At 34.3% G+C, this 20,340-nt stretch overlaps 1 long non-coding RNA gene across 2 annotated transcripts in view; it reads right to left on the minus strand.

Moving 5' to 3' along the window:
• LOC141491997 (uncharacterized) overlaps positions 1 to 20,340 on the minus strand; it is a 217,995-nt gene that overhangs the window by 116,741 nt on the left and 80,914 nt on the right. The gene's annotated exons all lie outside the window — the stretch shown is intronic.

The following is a 20,340-nucleotide window of genomic DNA, read 5'->3' on the forward strand; positions in this document are numbered from 1 at the left end:
TGCTGTTAAAATTTGTTTTAAAATTTTGCCTTGTATTTTAAATATATATATATATATATATATATATATATAATACATATCATTAACTCTCATTCTCAATAAAAATTAGAATTCAGGAAATGTTTCATTTCTTTTTTTTTACTCTCAATAAAAACTATACATAATGAACATCTAATAAAATGTGTGAAAACTGAAATTGTGTTAAAAACCAACAAGGAAGTGTAAGAAAATTAAGAGAAATTCTGAAATATCAAATATGAAAAAGGGTCCTTTTGTGAGTTAATTCTAGGGACTGTGACATTTATGATTCTGGAATATTTGTGCCATGCTTCATTACTTCAAATGTCTACCTTAGATTATAAAAGATTAACAAAGTGGCAATGCATAGTCATCTCTGACAATTTCCCAAACAGCAAATTGGCATTAGAAAACTATTCATCTCTTACAATGTTCATCTCTTAGTTATTTTATTTTATTTTTATTTTATTTGGTTTTTGCAAGGTAATGGGGTTAAGTGCCTTACCCAAGCTAGTAGGTATCAAGTATTTGAGGCTGGACTTGAACTCAGGTCATCTTGACTCCAGCCTGAGGGCTATCCACTCTGCCACCTAACTGACCCCTATCATCACTTAGTTATTAATGTCTGATTGCTTCTCAGAACCTTAAATGATTCTCAGTGAATACCTTTTGTCCCTATCTATTGCCATGGCCCAGAATAATTCTAGGAAAATAAATGATGCCATGTGGCTCTATATCTAGGTAAAGGAATATCATGTCATACTTCCTTCTTTGTATGTCCAATACCCACCATATCAATCATGCCAATGAAAGGGATGAAAGAAGTATAATCCAGGGGTAAGAGACTGACAAAGGCTTGAAGGAAGGAGGTAAAATGATGTATGTACGAAGCAAAACAAAGGCCATTTTGGCTGGACTAAAGGATACATGAAAAAGAATAATGTATAAAGCTGGAAAGTTGGACTAGAGTGAATTTATGAAGGCCTGTAAATGCCCAACAGAGGAATATGCATTTGATTCTTTAGATAATTTATTGAACAGGAAAATGATAAGCTTTGAACTATGCGATAGATATTTCACTTTTGCAGCTTATGGGGATGAGCATATTTGTTTATTATTTCCAGTCTCAATAGAGGGTAAAAATTGTTCAGGGTTCTGATTAAGTGGACAGGTTCACATGCTAGAGACATATGAGGAATGATAATCTTGGACTCAGACAACAGAAATCACCCTGGATTTTAGAAATTTTCCATTTCAATGACTATGCTATGATGAACACAAAGTAAATGGACAATAAATGTTTGTTCAGTTCATTCATTCAACCTTCTTTTTCTGCTGAGATCTACAAGGTTGGGATCCACTGCTCATCCAAAAAGTGACTGAAATTTTCCAGGTTATATGGCATGAAAAAGATATCCTCCAAGAATTCAAGGATTCCTCCATCCATTCCTCCATCATCCATCTCTATAAAGGTAAAGGGAATAGAATGCCCTGTAACAATCATAGGTATATTTATCTTTTAACTGGTAAGATCCTTGTCAGAGTCCTCTTTTTTTAAAAAAAATTATTCATATGTACGTGCATATTTCCAAGAAACAAAATTTCCCTCCACTTCCTACCCCCCCTCCCCTCAGCAGAAAACAGTCAGGTTAGCATTTTACCTACATATTTTGTTAAACATGTTTACAGATTAGCAATTTTTGGCACGAGGGGAAGATATACATAATAATTTTATAAAGATATTTTTTATAAAGTGCTCATCAGATTCAAAAGAGTTGCTTTTTTGTCCATGTGTTTTGTTTTGTTTTGCTTTTCTTCCTCTGGTTGAGGATAATGTAGTACATAACCACTCAAATCCAGTTGTTCTAGCTCTCTGGCTTCCATCAATGTTGTTCATCTCATAATGTCATTGCTGATATGTACATTGTTCTCTTGATTCTACTCCTTTCACTCAGCATCAGATAATGTCATTTCATTCTTCTCTTAGAGTTCCACCCTTTATGGTTTCTTTTAGAACAATTGTATTCCAGAGTATTAATGTACCATAACTTATTTAGCCATTCCTTGATTGATGGGCATCCCCTTAGTTTCCAATTCTTTGCCACTGCAAAAAGGGCAGCTATGAATATTTTGAAACTTGTAGGACTTCTCCCATTTTTTATAATTTCTTATGAATATAGACCTAGAATTCAAATGTCTGGGTCAAAGGGTATGAACACTTTTATTGCTCTTTGGACATAGTTCCCTATTGCTCTTCAGAAAGGTTGGATCAATTCACAAATCCATCAACAATGCATCAATGTCCCAATCTTCCCACCACCTCTCCAACATTGATCATCTTCCCTTTTTCTCATCTTAGTTAATCTAATTGGTGTAAGATGATACTGTTGTTTTAATTTGTATTTCTCTAATCAATAGTGATTTGGAGATTTTTTCATATGTTTACATATAGCTTTAATTTTTTCATTTGAAAACTTTCTGTTCATACCCTTTGACCATTCATCAACTGGGACATAACTTGTGATCTTATAAATTTGATGTAATTATCTGTATATTTTAGAAATGAGACCTTTATCAGAACTCCTGGTTGTGAAGATTGTTTCGAAGCTTTCTGCTTTACTTATAATTTTGTCAGCATTGATTTTATTAGTACAAAACTTCTTAATTTAATAAGGTCAAAATCATTCATTTTGCAGTTTATAATGTGCTCTAAGTCTTGTTGGGTCCTTTTCCTTAGATCCATTTGTCTTTTTTCCACAGATCAGATAGAGTATTTTTTTTTTATTGTTCTACTACTTTATCTGTGGTATCTCTCTTTTTTTTAAGGTTTTTGCAAGGCAAATGGGGTTAAGTGGCTTGCCCAAGGCCACACAGTTAGGTAATTATTAAGTGCCTGAAACCAGATTTGAACCCAGGTACTCCTGACTCCAGGGCCATTGCTTTATCCACTACGCCACCTAGCTGCCCCCTGGTATCTCTCTTTGTGTCCAAATCCTGTACCCATGTTGACCTTATTTTGGTATGGGGTGTGAGATGTGGATCTATGCCTAGTTTTTGCCATACTATTTTCCAGTTTTCCCAACAATTTTTGTCAAATAGTGAGTTTGTATTTGTCAAACATTAGTTTGCTATAGTCATTTACTGCAGTTTCTTTTGAACCTCTCCTAATCCACTGATCCATTATTCTATATCTTAACCAGTATCAGGCAGTTTTGATGACTGCTGCTTTATAGCTTAGTTTTAGGTCTGGTAGAGCAAGGCCACCTTGCTTTATATTTTTTGTCATCAGTTCCCTTGATATTCTTGCCTTTTTGTTACTACAGATGAATTTTGTTACTATTTTTTCTAGTTTGGTAAAGTAGTCATTTGGTAGTTTAATTGGTACAACATTGAATAAGTAATTTAATTTAGGTAGAATTGTCACTTTTAATATATTAGCTTGACCTAACCATGAACATTTGACATTTTTCCAATTATTTAGATCTGACTTTATTTGGGTGAGGAGTGCTTTATAATTATGTTCATACAGTTTCTGGGTTTGTCTTGGGAGGTAGATTCCCAAGTATTTAATATTGCCTACAGTTATTTTAAATGGAAATTCTCTTTCTATCTCTTGTTCTTGGGCTTTGTTGTGTGTGTGTGTGTGTGTATATATATATATATATATATATATATATATATTTAAATGCTGATCATTTATATGGGTTTATTTTATATACTGTTATTTTCCTGAGTTTGTTAATTGTTTCAAGGAGTTTTTAGAGGATTTTCTTGGGTTCTTTAGGTAGAGCATCATATTATTAGCAAAGAGTGAAAACTTTGTTTCCTCATTTCCAATTCTGATTTCTTCATTTTCTTTTTCTTCCCTTATTGCTACTGCTAGCATTTCTAATACTACATTGAATAGGAATGGTGATAATGGGCATCCTTGTTTCACCTCTGAATTTGTTGGAAATACTCTGAGTTTATTTCCATTAAATAAAATATTTGTTGATGGTTTTAGATAGATGCTAATTATTATTTTAAGGAAAACTCTATTCCTCAACTTTCTAGTGTTTTTAATAGAAATGGATGTTGTATTTTAGCAAAGGCTTTTTCAGTATCTATTGAGATATTCATATAATTTCTGTGGGTTTTACTATTGATATGTTTAATTATGTTGATTATTTTCCTAATATTAGACTATCCCTGCCTGCCTGGTATAAATCCCACCTTCTCATGGTGTATTATCCTGGTAATAACTTTTTATAGTCTCTTTGCTAACATTTTAGTTAATATTTTTGCATCAATATTCATTAGGGAGATTGGGCCATAATTTTCTTTATCTATTTTGGTTCTTCTGGTTTAGGTATCAGCATCAGGTTGGTGTCATAAAAGGAGTATGACAGAACTCCTTCCTCTCCTACTTTTTTAATGCAGTTTATGGAGAATAGGAATTAATTGTTCCTTAAATGCTTGGTAGAATTCACTTATAAATCAGTCTGGACCTGGAGACTTTTTATTAGGGAGTTTAATGATGATTTCTTCAATTTTTTTCTGAAATGGAGTTATTTAAGTAATTTATTTCTTCATCTGTTTATTTGGGAAGTTTGTGTTTTTTTGTAAATATTCATCCATTTCACTCAGATTATCAAATTTCTTGGCAAACAGTTCAGCAAAATAGCTCTGAATAATCTCTTTAATTTCCTCCCTATTAGTGGTTAGTTCACCCTTTTCAATTTTGATACTGGTGATTTGGCTATCTGCTTTCTTTTTTAAATCAAATTAACCAAAGGTTTATCTATTGTATTGGGTTTTTTCCCATTAAAACAAGCCTTAGTTTTATTTAATAGATAAATGGTTCTTGCTTTCAATTTTATTAATCTCTAACATGATTTTCAGTTCTAATTTGATATTTAATTGGGGATCTTTAATTTCTAGCATTTTTAGTTACATACCCAATTCATTGATCTCCTCTTTCTCTATTTTATTCATATAACCATACAGAAATATAAAATTTACCTTCTAAACTATCTTGACTGCATTCAATACATTTTGATAAGAAGTCTCATTGCCATCATTTTCTTGGACATAATTATTGGCTATTTCTATATTTAACTGTTTGATCTAATCATTATTTAATATTAAGTTATTTAATTTCCAATAAGTTTTTGGTTTATCTGTCCATGACCCTTTATTACATGTAATTTTTATTGATTCATTATCTGAGAAGTACGCATTTGTTATTCCTGGCTTTCTTTATTTGATTATAAAGTTTTTATGCCCTAGTACCTGGTCAATTTTGGTAAAATTGCCATATACTGCAGAGGAAAAAAGCATATTCGTTTCAATGCCCATTAAGTTTTCTCCAGAGGTCTATCATATCTAAGTTTTCTAAGAAAATTTTCCCTTCTTAACTTAATTCTTGTTTATTTTGTGATTAGATTTATCTAGATATGTGAGAGGGAGGTTGAGGTTCCTCATTATTAAAGTTTTGTTGTCTATGTCTCCTTGTAACTCATTCAGCTTTTCCTCTAGGAATTTGGATGCTCTACTGCTAGGTACCTACATGTTTAATAATGATATAGTTCCATTACCTATTGTACCTTTTAAGAAGAGTAGTTTCCTTCCTTAACCCTTTTAATGGGTTCAATTTTTGTTTTCACTTTATCTGAGATCAGGATCCCTGCCCCTGATGTTCTTACTTCATTGAAGTATAATATATTTTGCTCCATTCTTTTGCCTTTACTCTGTGTGTATCTTTCTGCTTCAAATGTGTACTATAAAGACATATTGTAGGATGCTGGTTTTTAATCCATTCTGCTATCTGCTTACATTTTATGGGACAGTTCATCCCATTCATATCTACAGTTAAAATTGTTAATTCTGAATTTCCCTCGATGCTACCCATCTTCATTTATATTTTTCTCTTTCCTTTCCTCTAATTCCTTCTCACCAAAGTTTTACTCTCTCCCCTTTTAACTTTTCTTTTAAAATTTAACTTTCAGTTTATTTTCACATCCCCCTTTGTGTTCCCTTTTATCAGCTCCTTCTTCTCTTACCTTGTCTTTCCCCCATTCTCATTCTGCCCTTCCCTATAGAGTAGAATAGATTATTATCGAACTCAAGTGGGAATATATCTTATTCTCTCTCTGGGTCAAATCTATTGAATAGAATTTACTCAGTGTTCACATACTCCCTTCTTTCCCTCTAAAATTATAAATATTTTTGCTTCTTTACTGGTGTTATTTATCACTCAAGAACTATTAATTAGCTATCATCAATTGCAACATGATTAGTTGATTGCTTGATAAGCTCAAAGTGTTTTCAAAATACCATCACAAATTGATTACTTGATTTTTTGATTGTTTGATAAGTTGCATTGCCTCAAAGTCACTCCCCTCTTCTGTCCCATTAGAAAAAAAAACTTCTAAAGAATCTTGAATTACATCAAATTATAATCATTTTTTCCCTTACCCCATTTTCAAATACCTTCCAAGGACACAAATTCTTCATGAATCAAAGTATTATATAAAGCCAAATCATTTCATGAACAAATTGTACCTCCACAAGTATATTCTCTCCCACAATCCCCAACCAGAGTACTTAAACCCTTGTTAACTGAAGTATTGGTTAAGTCCAACTCTTCTAGGTAGATTCTCACCCTCTACCCCTAATGTTGCTTCTAATTTAATTAACTATAGCATCTCAAAATGCTCTAAGCCCTGGAACAGTTTGAAGGTCTTTCTTAAAAACTTTGCAATTGATTGTAAAGTATGGGAGACACTGAATCAGGATGGCCCAGGTTACGATGCCTTCATCAGAGAAACTGTTAAACTTAGTGAGCAAAGCAGAATTAAATTGGGTCAAAGGAAACTGAGATAAATAAGTTTAAATACCCCGGCTTTTCATCTGGGCTTTTTCTCTCAAACATAGTGATGACATCTTGATCCTCTTCAATTGAAAGAACCAACCATACCCTTATCCTCTAAATCCAGTTGCCTCAATTATATTCAACCCTTTAACTATTCTAAGAGAAATACAATTCTCAAGAGTTACAAATGATATATCTTCCCTTACAGGGTTGTATACAATTTGATGGTCTTGACTAACATTTGTTTTGCTTTGCTTTATTTTTTACTTGTCCTTTTTATTTATCTTTTTATGTGTCTCTTGCATTGTGTATTTGATGATTGAATTATCTGTTCAGTTCTGATCCTTTTATCAGAAAATTTTGGAAGTCCTCTATTTCTTTGAAAATCCATTTTTTTCCCAAATGCTAAATTTTGTAGGGTAGTAAGTTCTTAGTTGAAATTTGAGATTCTTTGCCCTCTGAAACGTACTCCAGGTCCTCAGGAACTTCAGCGTTGAAGCTAATAAAGTCCTGTGTAAGTCTGATTGTGTTTCCTTTGCATTTTAATTGCTTTCTTTTTGCTATTGCAGAATTTTCTCCTTTATTTGAGAATTCCAGAATTTGTAACTCTTGCCCTTAGAGTTTTTTTCTAGGATCTCTTTCTGGAGGAGTTCTGCGTATTCTTTCAATGGGTATTTTATCTTTTTCTCTAGTAGATTTGGACAGTTCTCATTAATAATCAGTGAATTGTATAATCAGTAAATTGTAAAATATCTCTCCTGGATCTATTTTCCAGGTTGTCTGCTTCTCCTAAAAGTTACCTAACATTTTCTTCAATTTTCTTCACTCTTTATATTTCATTTGATGGAATCTTGTAATCTCGTAGATTCATTGGTTTCTATTTCATTAATTCAAATTTTAGGGTTTTATTTTTTGTAATTAAATTTTGTGTTTTCTTTTTCAATTGGTCAGATTTTATTTTTTGAAGAGTGACATTCTTTTTTCAGTTGATTATTTTTACTTTTAAAGGAGTTGATTTCTTTGGTCAATTTTCATAATTTTCCTACATGCTTTTCACTTCTTTTTTACATTTTTCTTGTTCCTCTCTTGTCTTGTTTTTAAATTCTTCTTTAAACTTTTCTATGGGGCAGCTAGGTGGTGTAGTGGATAAAGCACGGGCCTTGGAGTCAGGAGTACCTGGGTTCAAATCTGGTCTCAGACACTTAATAATTGCCTAGCTGTGTGGCCTTGGGCAAGCCACTTAACCCCATTTGCCTTGCAAAAAGAAAAAACAAAAGTTTTCTATAGCTTTTGATTTGAGTCCAATTCATAGACTCTTTAGACTTCCCCGTGAGTAATTTTTCACTGTTTTCTTCTTCTGAGGTAACATTGTTATCATCTTTATCTACACAGTTTTCTATAATGAGCACTCTTTTAGCTTTTTTGCCCAGCTTGAAATGTCTGACCTTTACTTCTGGAGTATAGGGAGTATAGGCCTATGTTTTTTTATGCTGGGCCTGGAATCTGATTTCTGACTTGTTGTTGGCCGAGATGTTGCCTGTGCAGTCTAGCCCTTGCATTTCCAGAGATTTGTTTCCTCATTTTGTCCAGATTCTACCTATGCTGTTCTGTCTTTTGCCCCAGTGTTCCCAGGATTCAGAATTTGTTTGGGGTTGGGATCCTCCCTATTGATTTACTACTTAGCTTCAGGAACCTATGCTGTTGTCAATCTGTTGGGACCTGGACTGCACTGTGACTAAAAGTCTTACACTGGCTTTCCCACTTTCTGGCCTTGCAGGACTTTATTTCCCCTTTCCTCCAAAAGAAGAGACCTTTATTGTAGATCTTAAATGATGTCTACAGTTGAAAACTTTTTTCAGTTTTTTCTTTTTCTTGGTGGGTCTGCAGCTTTAATGTCTGTGCAGAGGCTTCATTTAGGGAAAAGCTCCAGAGCATGCTAGCTTTATGCTGACATTTTGGCTCTGCCCCAGAAGTCCTCTGTGAAATTTTAAACTCTCTTAAGTATTGTCAGTACTTAGCTTGGTGTCTGACCAATATATACATTTAATAAAGATAGTTGACTTGACTTAAATTGCTATGACACATTGAGCTATGAAGGACAATTAGATTCATCTTCTTGAGTTCAAATCTGACCTCAAGTACTAATTGTTATGTGACCCTCACAAGTCAATTTTCAATATTATTTCAGGAAATCTTCAAAAGGGGTCAGATGAAGATTCACATATGCCTGAATACAGCTCAACAGCAACAATTTCTTGGAAAGTAATGTTCTGCCATTAACATTCTTTCCAAAAAATGTGCGACTTGTACTAAGGTCCCCAGTTCAAAAACTCTTCCCCACTGTATTACCAAAATATTTGAGATTTTCAACTTTGGTGTCACTCTTTGAGACTGAAACAAAAGTATGATATCAGCAGCATTAAAATTCAAATACCTTACCTAGTAAGCATAAAATATAAGCATGGCTGAGTTTATCAACTTCCTAGAATTAGGGAACTCCAGAGTTGGAAGGACTCTTGGAAATCATTTGCTCCAGTCTCATTTCATAATCTTCCATGTAATAAAAGTTGCTGTTCTGAGACACAGCTGCAGGCAAACAGGATTGTTAGCTACTATTATCTGACCTTTTCCTAGATCAGGCCACTCTCTCTCTGAGAGATAAATTCATCCCTACCATCTTCTCTGATACTTCCCCCTCTATAGATTAGCTTTCTTTTCAAATCTGGGGAAGATGGCAAAACTATGCCTCATGTCCAATTATGTTAAGCCCAAATGGTTTGTGAGCCTTAGTCACCACTTCTGACTTATTTGCCTGGAGAAGTCTCAATAAAAGAATACTCTCTGCCATGGGAAATTATAAGATTGAGTTAATAAATTCCTTTCCTAGCTCAAACCTCCAGACGGAAATTGTACTTTTGCAAAGCACCAGTTTTAAATCTGACTCCCCTCCTAAGAGTTCCTCAGTTGGAACCCTTACTAATGTATTTTGATAATAACATAAAGATTGGTAATGAAAGTTATCAGGTTCATCACCATGTATTCTTTAGCCTCAGAAATGCATACAAACTTTTAAGAAGATGAGTCTTCCAATCATCTATGAGGAAGCCATTAGGTTCTTATCCTCTTGGAACAGAGGTAAGCAAAGAGAGAAAAAGATAAAACATGTATTAGACTAAGGGGGACAAATGAAAAATCACAGGAATTCATTAGCAGTCCAAGGAATTTTAGCAATACCCCACAGACCTGATGTGCCTCAAGAGTGCTGCCAATCCCAGCACTTTCCATGCCACTAATAGTAACAGCAAAATCTCTACAGTTTTCCCTCTACAGTTTCTGAGTCTCTTGACTACCACATATGGTTTTTATGATTTCTTAACTTCTCTCTTCCCACAGTTCAAAGGTTAGGAGGAACTGGATCTCATTTGCCCTTTTAAGTACCAAAGTTAGAGCAAAACTCTCCAAAGATCAAAAAAAGGGTGGGAGGGGGGACTCAGAGATCTCTAGTCAGAATCTCTAGCATCATTATGGTACAGATCTGTTAGACAAGGGGTCAGAATTCTCTTTAGACATTTATAAAAAGCAGTCATTTTTGATATTTGAAAATATATAATATAAGAATGAAATTTAACATAAGAATTCAAAAGAAAAGGGTAATCAAAAAAATATCCCAAGTAATCATTTCAGGGTGACATCTCCAGCAAATAGAAATCAAAATACATGCAATAGATATAGCACAGTGTAAAGCATTTCTTGAGAGCTTGTTTCATTTACTAGAGGTCAAAATTACATGTAAGGTGCTTTGCATACACTTATCACAGAAGTATGCATATATGTGTGCACACATATGTATTTATATGTGTATAAATGCACAGTGTATTGTGTGGATAAATACACATATGTATTTGTATGTGTATAAATGCATACATGTATACATATCTATATCCATAGAATTCAAACAAAATAACCATACATAGGCTATTAATGGGCCTACATAATAATCAAACATTTATTAACAGCAATATATCAATTAAACACGCAGCAAAATTATACATAGGTAACAGAAAATATACCTGTAGCTGTTAATATGCATATCAATCAGTAAGTTTGCAGAACTTTATTAGAAACCAACCACAAAATATGTACAAATACAAAGAAAGAAATGATTTCTTTTCTTAAGGAGTTTACATTCCAACAAGTGAAGGAACAAAAAGTTATATCAATAATATCTTGAATGAAAATAAAGAGAAAAACATAAAGCATTTGTATCCTGTTGTGAATCAGAAAACAATTTTTGTGCTATATTTTGGAAGTAAAAAGGAATTGTCTGGGTTGAGGGTGAGGAAGGAGTGTATTCTAGGCATGGGGCAAGGATAGTGCCAAGGTGAGTAGGCAGGAAGAGGAGTGCCAAGTTTGAGGAACAAAGAGTCTAGTTTATCAGGATTGTCTAGTGAAAGAAGGGGAGTAATGTTCAAGAAGGCTGAAAATATTGATTGGGAACATTTTATGAAGCATTTTAAATGTTAAGCAGGAGAGTTTATATTTTAGCTTAGAGGAATTAAGGAACCACTAAGGTTTATTGAATAGAGGAATGGCATAGGTCTGTACTTACAGACATCTTTGTGATGGTGTGGGAAAGAATCTGGAGTAGGGTAGGGAGGCAGGGAGAAAAATGAGGAGGTTAGTTCAATAATGTAGTCAATAAACCTAAAATAATTTAGTTTTTGAGGAGAGAGAAGGGATACAATGTGAGAAACGTAAAAATAGAATCTTGTAGATTTATGGAACAAGGGAGAATGAGTTGAAGGTAAAGTTAAGGTTGTAATGCTAGGAAACCTGATTATTGTATGTCTGAATTTACTGCTGCCAGTACAAACCAATATCTTCTTAGTAAAGTGCTTTAATGGTCTCTGCTTTGGTAAGAATAGATCCTACCATAATTCATACTTTAGCACCCATGTTAGCATTTTGTTCACTAAATAGGCATGTCTGTGCATAACTTATGAAGTGGTCTGTCACCACCAAAATATGGCAAAATATGACAAAATACACTGAATACAATTTTCAAAAGTTTGTTAGTATGCATATTCATCAAATATGAAATGGAAGTAGGCAGAATTTTTCTTGTAAATAGTAAGAACCAGATCTACACAGGCAGAGCCAGGATGGCCGCATAAATAGTTATCACTTATATTGTTCTTCATGATGACATACTGCTGTCAAACAATCTGGTGGAATACCAGATATTCTGTTATATTGCCATTTGCTTGGATGCTACATATAACTTTAGTGCCTTCCTGAGTTATCACCAGGTATTCAGGTCATTGATTTAGAATATCAGTTTCCATATCAATTACAAACAGCATCTAATCTGATACTTTTCAGAATTTAAGCATATGTATTATTGCAATTTTCTCCATAATACATATATGTATGCTTTTGAACTTCTAAACCAAGAACTCTAGCATCCATATTAAATAATGAGTATCATTATTACTTATTCTTCACTGAAAAAATTGAGCCAGTTTAAAATATCCATAATTTTTTTGGTACAGGATTGCTCTCAGTGCCTTCAGGGTGGAACCTGGAAGCAATGGGTAAAGGTTTTTTTGGATCTGCTTAAGTCAATAATGGAAAAAGTTGAACATATCTCACATCTCTCCATCCTTCCATTTCCAAAGAACTTCATAGGTTTAAATGAAATTTGGACTTTCTTGCTCTTATACTTCTATTTTATTCAATTATTTAAGCATGAGTAATGTCATTTGGTACTTTAGCTATTGAAAATAGTTCTTAATGAATTTTTAATGACCTGCTAAATCATAGAAATGTTCTTAGATCTCAAATATTCTTTGGACATGTCAAATCAAAAGTCCTTTCATCTTTATTCTACAAGCTGATATTTCTCAAATGAAAACTTTCTCTCTACCTTATCCAATAAATGTATCATTCATTCTTCATGTTCTTATGTCTCACTGAAAACAATGAAGTCATCAGGGTCCACCAATATTTCTAGAAACTTCTGATTCAAACCACTTTCTCCATCAGTTTCTGGAAAATGCCTTGAGTTACACATTTGAATTTCAAATCCAGTTGAAGGATGAAAGTTGCCTATTCCTTGTTTTCTTCCATCATAGGAATCTAATAATATCCACTACTACTATCATTGAGAACAGATAATCAAATGGGTTAGGGTACTTAAACTTCCAGGTTAGTTCTTTTGTTGAAAATCTAATAGTCTATATTGATTTATATCTATCCTTTTCTTCCTCCGTTATCATATATAACTGTATACAAAATACATAAGGTGGGAAGATACTTTCTTGGCATTCTGAATGAGAGCAGAAAAAAACACAAAAAAGCAAGGCATCTTTTTTTTGTAATAATTTTCAAATCGATCCTTATTAGCTATTCCTCATAATTAATTACATGCTAAAATTGTGGTTTTGCTGAATCTACTTTTTTGATGAAGTTAAAAAAAAGGAAAGCAAAAAGCCTACTATCTTTTTAACAAGATTATTACTATTCTAATTATACAGCTGAAATGCAGAAGCCTTGCAGATATGTGACCCTTGGGATAGTGAGAAAGAAATTTGAAATAAATGAAGTTCAGAATTGTAGTGGCCAAAAAAGTACCTTTTGGCAGAAAAAAAAAAGTTTCACCTCTTCAAAGAAACTATTTGTGTGACACTTGCTATGGACATTACTTTGCTCCAAGACACACATTAATTGACTGCTCTGGTGTTCAGTTACTGGAGAATTGACATGTGCTTATTAAAAAACATTATAAGAAAGCACAATGCAATCACAAACATGATTGCCTTGATAATAACTAATACCTGTGGGCCAGCCTGTAGCCTAAATCAATAAAGACTATTGTCCCCAATTCCAAATCTATTACATTCCAGGCATGTCTCTTCTCCCTCCCCCTCCAACTACTAGAGCTATCCACACTATCAAAATACAATGCCCAAGTCAAATTTGTGATTTTTTAAAAAAATTCTATTGCACACATAGTACAATGAGAGAATGCCTAATGAGTATCTACAAGCACAGTCCATTTGCTGATTTTGGCTGAAGCCATTGATCAGTTCAGTAAAAGAACCAGGAAATTTAGTCTTAAACTGATTTGACAAATGAACTCAGTTAAAACAGTTGAAATAGATAAACAAAAACCAGTAATCTCCTTTTCAGCTTCTTTCAGAAAAAGTGAAAGAACTTCCATAATATGGACTGACCACTGCTATGGGAGAATACAGTTCATACCAGGCAGTGGAAAAAAAAAATAATAATGTAAACTCACCCCTATTCATTATGTGCAATCTTGTACAAGAAGAGGACATAGGTAAGTAGCTCATTCAGAGGAGATGATCTTTCCTCCTAACTAAGGGCATGCCTAGAAGTCCAACACCAGATTTTCTAATCAACGGCATGCAAAGGATCCAGCAGAGACATTGCCCTTAGCTACAGTATAATTGACTATATACAAAAAGCATAAACTGTACAGTGAACTCAGGAATATTGAATTGGAAAGCATGCATGATGTCTCTTCTATGAATATAAGAAGAACAGACAGCACAGGGGGCCTTTCTAAAGCTCCAAACAATCATGATCATATGCTTCCAGAAACTGTCCAACCTACAACAACAACCAAAAAAACCACTAAGCAGCTCTGTGTTCTAAGTTAATGGAACTCTTTTCAAGGGTCCTTGGTCCTCTCTATTGAAGTGAACCTCAGAATCTGAAATACCTCCTTCTTCTTGGTCCTTATTTTTATAAGATAGGAAATCAGATTTGATACACTAACATCCATTTTGCCTTATTTATTATTAATTAAATAATTTATTTTTTCAATCCATATACACATGGATATTTTTAAGTTACAAAATTACTTTCCACCCTCCCTTCCCACCCCATCCCCTCAGCAGCAAACAGTCAAATTATCAATGTACATATATATTTTTGATAAACATGTTTACAGATTATTCATTTTTGGTACGAGGAACTAAGATTAAGGGAAAGAGATACATAAGAGATCATTTTTATAAAATTTTCATCAGATTCTGAAGAGTTTGCTTTGTTTTGTTTTGTTTTGTTTTTCTTCCTCTGGATGGGGATAGCATTGTCCATAATCAATAAAATAGGGTTGTTCTAGCTCTCTGAAATGCTGAGAGTAGCTGCTTCCATCAAGGTTGATCATCTCACAATGTTGTTCATGTGTACATTGTTCCCTTGGTTCTGCTCCCTCCTATAAGTCATTCCATGCTTTTCTAGAGTCCAACCATTTATAATTTCTTATAGAACAATAATATTCCATAGTATTCATGTACCATAACTTGTTTAGCCATTCCACAATTGATGGGCATCCCCTCAATTTCCATTTCTTTGCCACTACACAAAAGAACTGCTATGAATATTTTGGAACATGTGGGACTTTTCCCATCTTTTATGATTTCTTCTGGATATAGGCCTAGAATTGGAATTGTTGGGTCAAAGAGAATGAACAGTTTTATTGCTCTCTGAGCATGGTTTCATATTATTCTCCAAAATGGTTGAATCTGTTCACAACTCCACCAGCAATGCATCAATGTTCCAATCCTTCCACAACCTCTCCAACATTGATCATTTCATTTTTACTCACATTGGCCAGTTTGATAGGTGTGAGGTTATGCCTCATTGTTGTTTTAATTTGCATTTCTCTAATCAATAATGATTTAGAACATTTTTTCATATTATATTTAGTATTCATTTCTTCGTGTGAAAACTGTCTATTCATATCCTTTGACCATTTATCAATTGGGAAAGATACCCTAACATTCTTTTTTGTTTTGGGGGGGGGTTAGGGTTAAGTGGCTTGCCCAAGGCCACACAGCTAGGTAATTATTAAGTGTCTCGGACTGGATTTGAACCCAGGTACTCCTGACTCCAGGCCGGTGCTTTATCTACTGTGCCACCTAGTCACCCTGATACCCTAACATTCTAAAGAGGTTAAACAAAGTACAAGAATTCCAGATTCAAAGATTTTGCAAGACAATTATTGTTGAAGCAGGTTGTGGAGCTATATGACTTCCTTGAAATAGAGTTTAAAAAGTCTGTGCATCTATCACAACACAGAGCTCTAATAATAGCTCAGAGAAAAAACATTTTTTGTGTAAGAACTCAACTCATTCCATCTCATACAATTATACAACCTCTTAAAGATCCTCTGCTGCAGTCCTTTGGTCCTCTGAATATCTCTCCTCTTAGAAATGCTAGAATGAGTGGGACATCAGAGCAATTTCTAGTTAATTTGCTTCCCTAGATCTGGTCACTTGCAAAGATCTCTTTTTCTATTAAAAATTTTGGACTTCCAGTCAAGATGGTGGAGAGAAGACAGGCACTACACTAAGGTCTCCTGGTTTCACCTCAGAAATAATATGAACAAAACCGCTTAACAGAAATTCGATCAACAAAACCCAGAAAAAAAAGCTAGGAGAAGAATTTCTACCAACAAGGTCTGTCTCAGGGTCTGTGGGTGAACTAGGAGTGGAGAGCAAAGAGTCAGCCCATGGGCAGCAGTGGGGTAAAGCCAGAGGTCTGGCCTGAGCCAAGGAGTCTTTGGCTGTGGGAGCAAAGGTCTGGGGAGTCCCAGAGGGGCTGGGGGGCAAGTTCCAGCACAGAGAGTTGCAGAGTGGGACTGGACATCGATCTGCTTGGCTCATGACTGTGGACCTCATACTTTCAGGAGAACCCTCCTCCCAGAACAAACAGTAACAGCACCCCACCCCAGAGCCCAGGCTCAGGCATGGGCATCAGAGTACACTCAGTTGAATGGGGAGATTAACTACCTCACCCCAGGGCACAGCCCACATTATTCAAGGATAACAGTATCCAGAGTGCCACACACACACACACACCCTCTAGCCTAAGGGAGAGGACCTCAAATTAAGATCACAGACACTCCAAAGAAAGCAGCCAGTCCCCCCTACTGGCCTGCCTACTTAGTGAGCAAAGCCTCTAGGGATCTCAACACCAAACCTCTGTGAACCAGCCCCTCCCCCCAAAAAAAATCTTAGGAAAATGAAGACAGGCCAGCAAAAGGGGGAAGCGAGCATTGATAACAACCTTGAAGCCAAAGATCCTAATCTAGAGATATCTAGAACTTCTGATAAGAATATGAATTGGTCTCCAGTCTGGAAAGACTTCTTAGAAGAGCTCAGGAAGGAAGGAGTTTAAAAATCAATTGGAAAAATTGGGAAAAGAAACTCAAGAGAAAATTAACATCTTGCAACAGGAAAACAAATCCTTGGAAAATACAATTGGACAAATACAAAAAAGAATTCTCTCAAATCCTCAGGTGGGCAAATGAAAAAATAATTCTCTCAAAACTATAATTGGGCAAATGGAAAACTCCTTCAAAAATAGAATTGACCAATTGGAAAAGGAGTTGCAAAAGGCAAATGAAGAAAATTCTTCTCTTAAAAAAGAATGGAATCTGTGGAAACTGACTTCATGAGACAATAAGAATCTGTTAAACAAAATCAAAAAAAAATCAAGAAAAAATAGAAGAAAATGTAAAGCACTTCATTGGCAAAACCACTGACCTCAAGAACAGAATGAGGAGAGACAAACTAAGAATCATTGGACTTCCTGAAAACACTGAAGAAAAAAAATATGTACTTAATATTACAGGATTTAGTGATAGAAAACTGCTCTAATATCATGGAACCAGAGGGCAAAATAGTTATTGAAAGAATACACTGATCCCCTCTGGAAAGGGATCCCAAAATGAAAACATCAATGAATCTTGGGGCTAAATTCCAGAACTATCAGATAAAAGAAAATCCTGCAAGCAGTCAGAAAGAAACAATTTAGAGGAGTCACAGTAAGAATTACACATGACCTGGCTGCATCAACATTAAAGGATCAAAGGACCTGGAATGAGACATTCTGAACTGCAAGGTAGCTTAGAATACAGTCAAAAATCCACTATCAGCAAAACTGAGCCCTCTTTTCCAGGGGAAAAGATGAACATTTAACAAAATAGGAGACTTTCAACTTTTTCCTAATGAAAAGATGAGAGCTAAATAGAAAATGTGGACATCAAACAGGAAACTCAATAGACACGTGAAAACAAAAAAAAAGGGGTAAAGAAAAACTGCTATCCAATAAGATGAAACTGGCTATATCACCATCCATGAGGAAGATTCTCAAACTTTGTATTAGCGAGAATATACTCAGCCAGAAATGATGGACACTCATGATTTATCCATGAATCTGACAGAATGATTTAAAAACAACATCTCCTGAAAATGGAGGGACAGTAAAGAGATGAGAGGATGGAGGAGCCTGAATGAGGTGAATCACATTACATAAAGAGGTACTATTGGAATAGAGGGGAAGAAAGGAGTAAGTGAGAACCATTTGAATTTTACTCTCATCAGATTAGGCCTAAAGTTGCCATAAACACACACTTAGTTAAGTTGAGAAACTTCGCTTACCTTTCAAGTATTAAAGAGGGAAGGATGAGGGGGGGAAGAAAAAAGGAACTCACAGAAGGAAGAAGTGGCAAAGGGAAAGCAGAAAGAAAGAAGGGGGGGTGGATACAAGGAGGCAAACACATTGAAGGTGGTGATATTCAGAAACAAAAAATACTAGGGACTATGTATAAGGTGAAAAAAAGGGAAAGTATAAACAGAGGGGAGAAAGCATGGAGGACAATTAAGTATAAGTAATTATAACTTTGAATGTAAATAGGATGAACTCTCACATAAAACCTAAGTGAATAGTTGACCATATTTAAAAACCAGAATCCTACATTATGCTGCATATAAGAAACTCATCTGAAGCAGAGAGATACATATAGAGTAGAGGTAAAACATTGGAGAAAATATGAAGTTAAAAAAATATGGGTAGCAATCCTTATCTCAGACAAAGCTGCTGCAAAAATAGATCTCATTAAAAGAGATAAGGAAGGAAACTACATCCTCCCAAAAGGTACCATAGACAATGAAGCAATTTCAACACTTAATATGTATGCACCAAGTGGTAAAGCATACAAATTTTTAGAGTTGAAGTTGAATAAGTTACAGGAAGGCATAGATAGCAAAACTCTACTGGTAGGAGACCTCAGTCTCTCACTTTCAGATTTAAATAAATCAAACCATAAAATAAACAAGAAGGAAATGAAGGAGGCAAATAGAATGTTAGAAAACAGACATGATAGACCTTTGGAGAAAAGTGGATGGAGATAGAAAGGAATATGTGTTTTTTCTACTGTACATGGCACTTACACAAAAATTGACCATTTACTAGGTCATAAAAACCTAGTGCTCAAATGCAGAAAGGCAGGAAAAGTGAATACATCCTTCTCAGAGAAAAATGCAATAAAAATCACAAGCAATAATGGACCAGGAAGAGATAGGTCTAAAATGTATTGGAAGCTAAATAACCTCATTTTAAAGCATGAGTGGATCAAACAACAAATTATTGAAAGAATTAATGATTTCCTCCTAGATAATGGCAATAATGAGACAACATATGTAAACTTATGGGATATAGCCAAGGTGGCTGTAAGGAGATATATTATAATCTTTAAATGCTTACGTGAATAAATTGGAGAAAGATAAAATCAATGAACTAAACATGGAACTAAAAAATTGGAGAAAGAACAAGTTAAACCCCCCCAATTAAATACCAAATTAGAAATTCTTAAAATTAAAGGAGAAATTAGTAAATTCTGAAGTTAGAAAAATATTGAATTAATAAGAAAAGCCAAGAGTTGGTTTTATGAAAAAAAACAATAAAATTGGCAAACTTTTGGTAAATTTGATTTTTAAAAAAGAAAGTAGAAAAAGCAAATTACCAGTATCATAAATGAAAAAAGGTGAACTTACCACCAATGAGGAGGAAATTAACGTAACATTGTGGAATTATTTTGCCCAACTTTATGGTAATAAATTTTATATGGATGAATATTTACAAAAACATAAGTTGTGCATGTTAAATGAAGAGGAAATTAAATACTTAAATAACCCTATCTCTGAAAAAGAAATTCAACAAGCCATTACTGAACTCCCTAAGAAAAAATCTCTAGGACCAGATGTTTTCACAACTGAATTTAAGGTACCTTTAAGGTATTTTAAGGTATCCTTGGTTCCAATTCTATATAAACTCTTTGGCAAAATAAGTGAGGACGGAACTCTGCCTAACTCTTTCTATGACACCAATATGGTACTAATACCTAAACTAAGAAGAGTCAAAATGGAGAAATATACATACATATATATATATTTATATATATATGCAAAATTCTTAAATAAAATCTTAGCAAAGCAATTACAGCAAGTTATCACTAGAATAATACACTGTGACCAAGCAGGATTTATCCCAGGAATGTAGCATTGGTTCAATATTAGGAAAACTGCTAGTTTAATTAACTATATCAATAACAAACCTAACAGAAATCATATTGTTATGTTAATAGATGCTGA

The sequence above is a fragment of the Macrotis lagotis genome, chromosome 6 (assembly GCF_037893015.1).
Source record: "Macrotis lagotis isolate mMagLag1 chromosome 6, bilby.v1.9.chrom.fasta, whole genome shotgun sequence".
Lineage (NCBI taxonomy): Eukaryota > Metazoa > Chordata > Mammalia > Peramelemorphia > Peramelidae > Macrotis > Macrotis lagotis.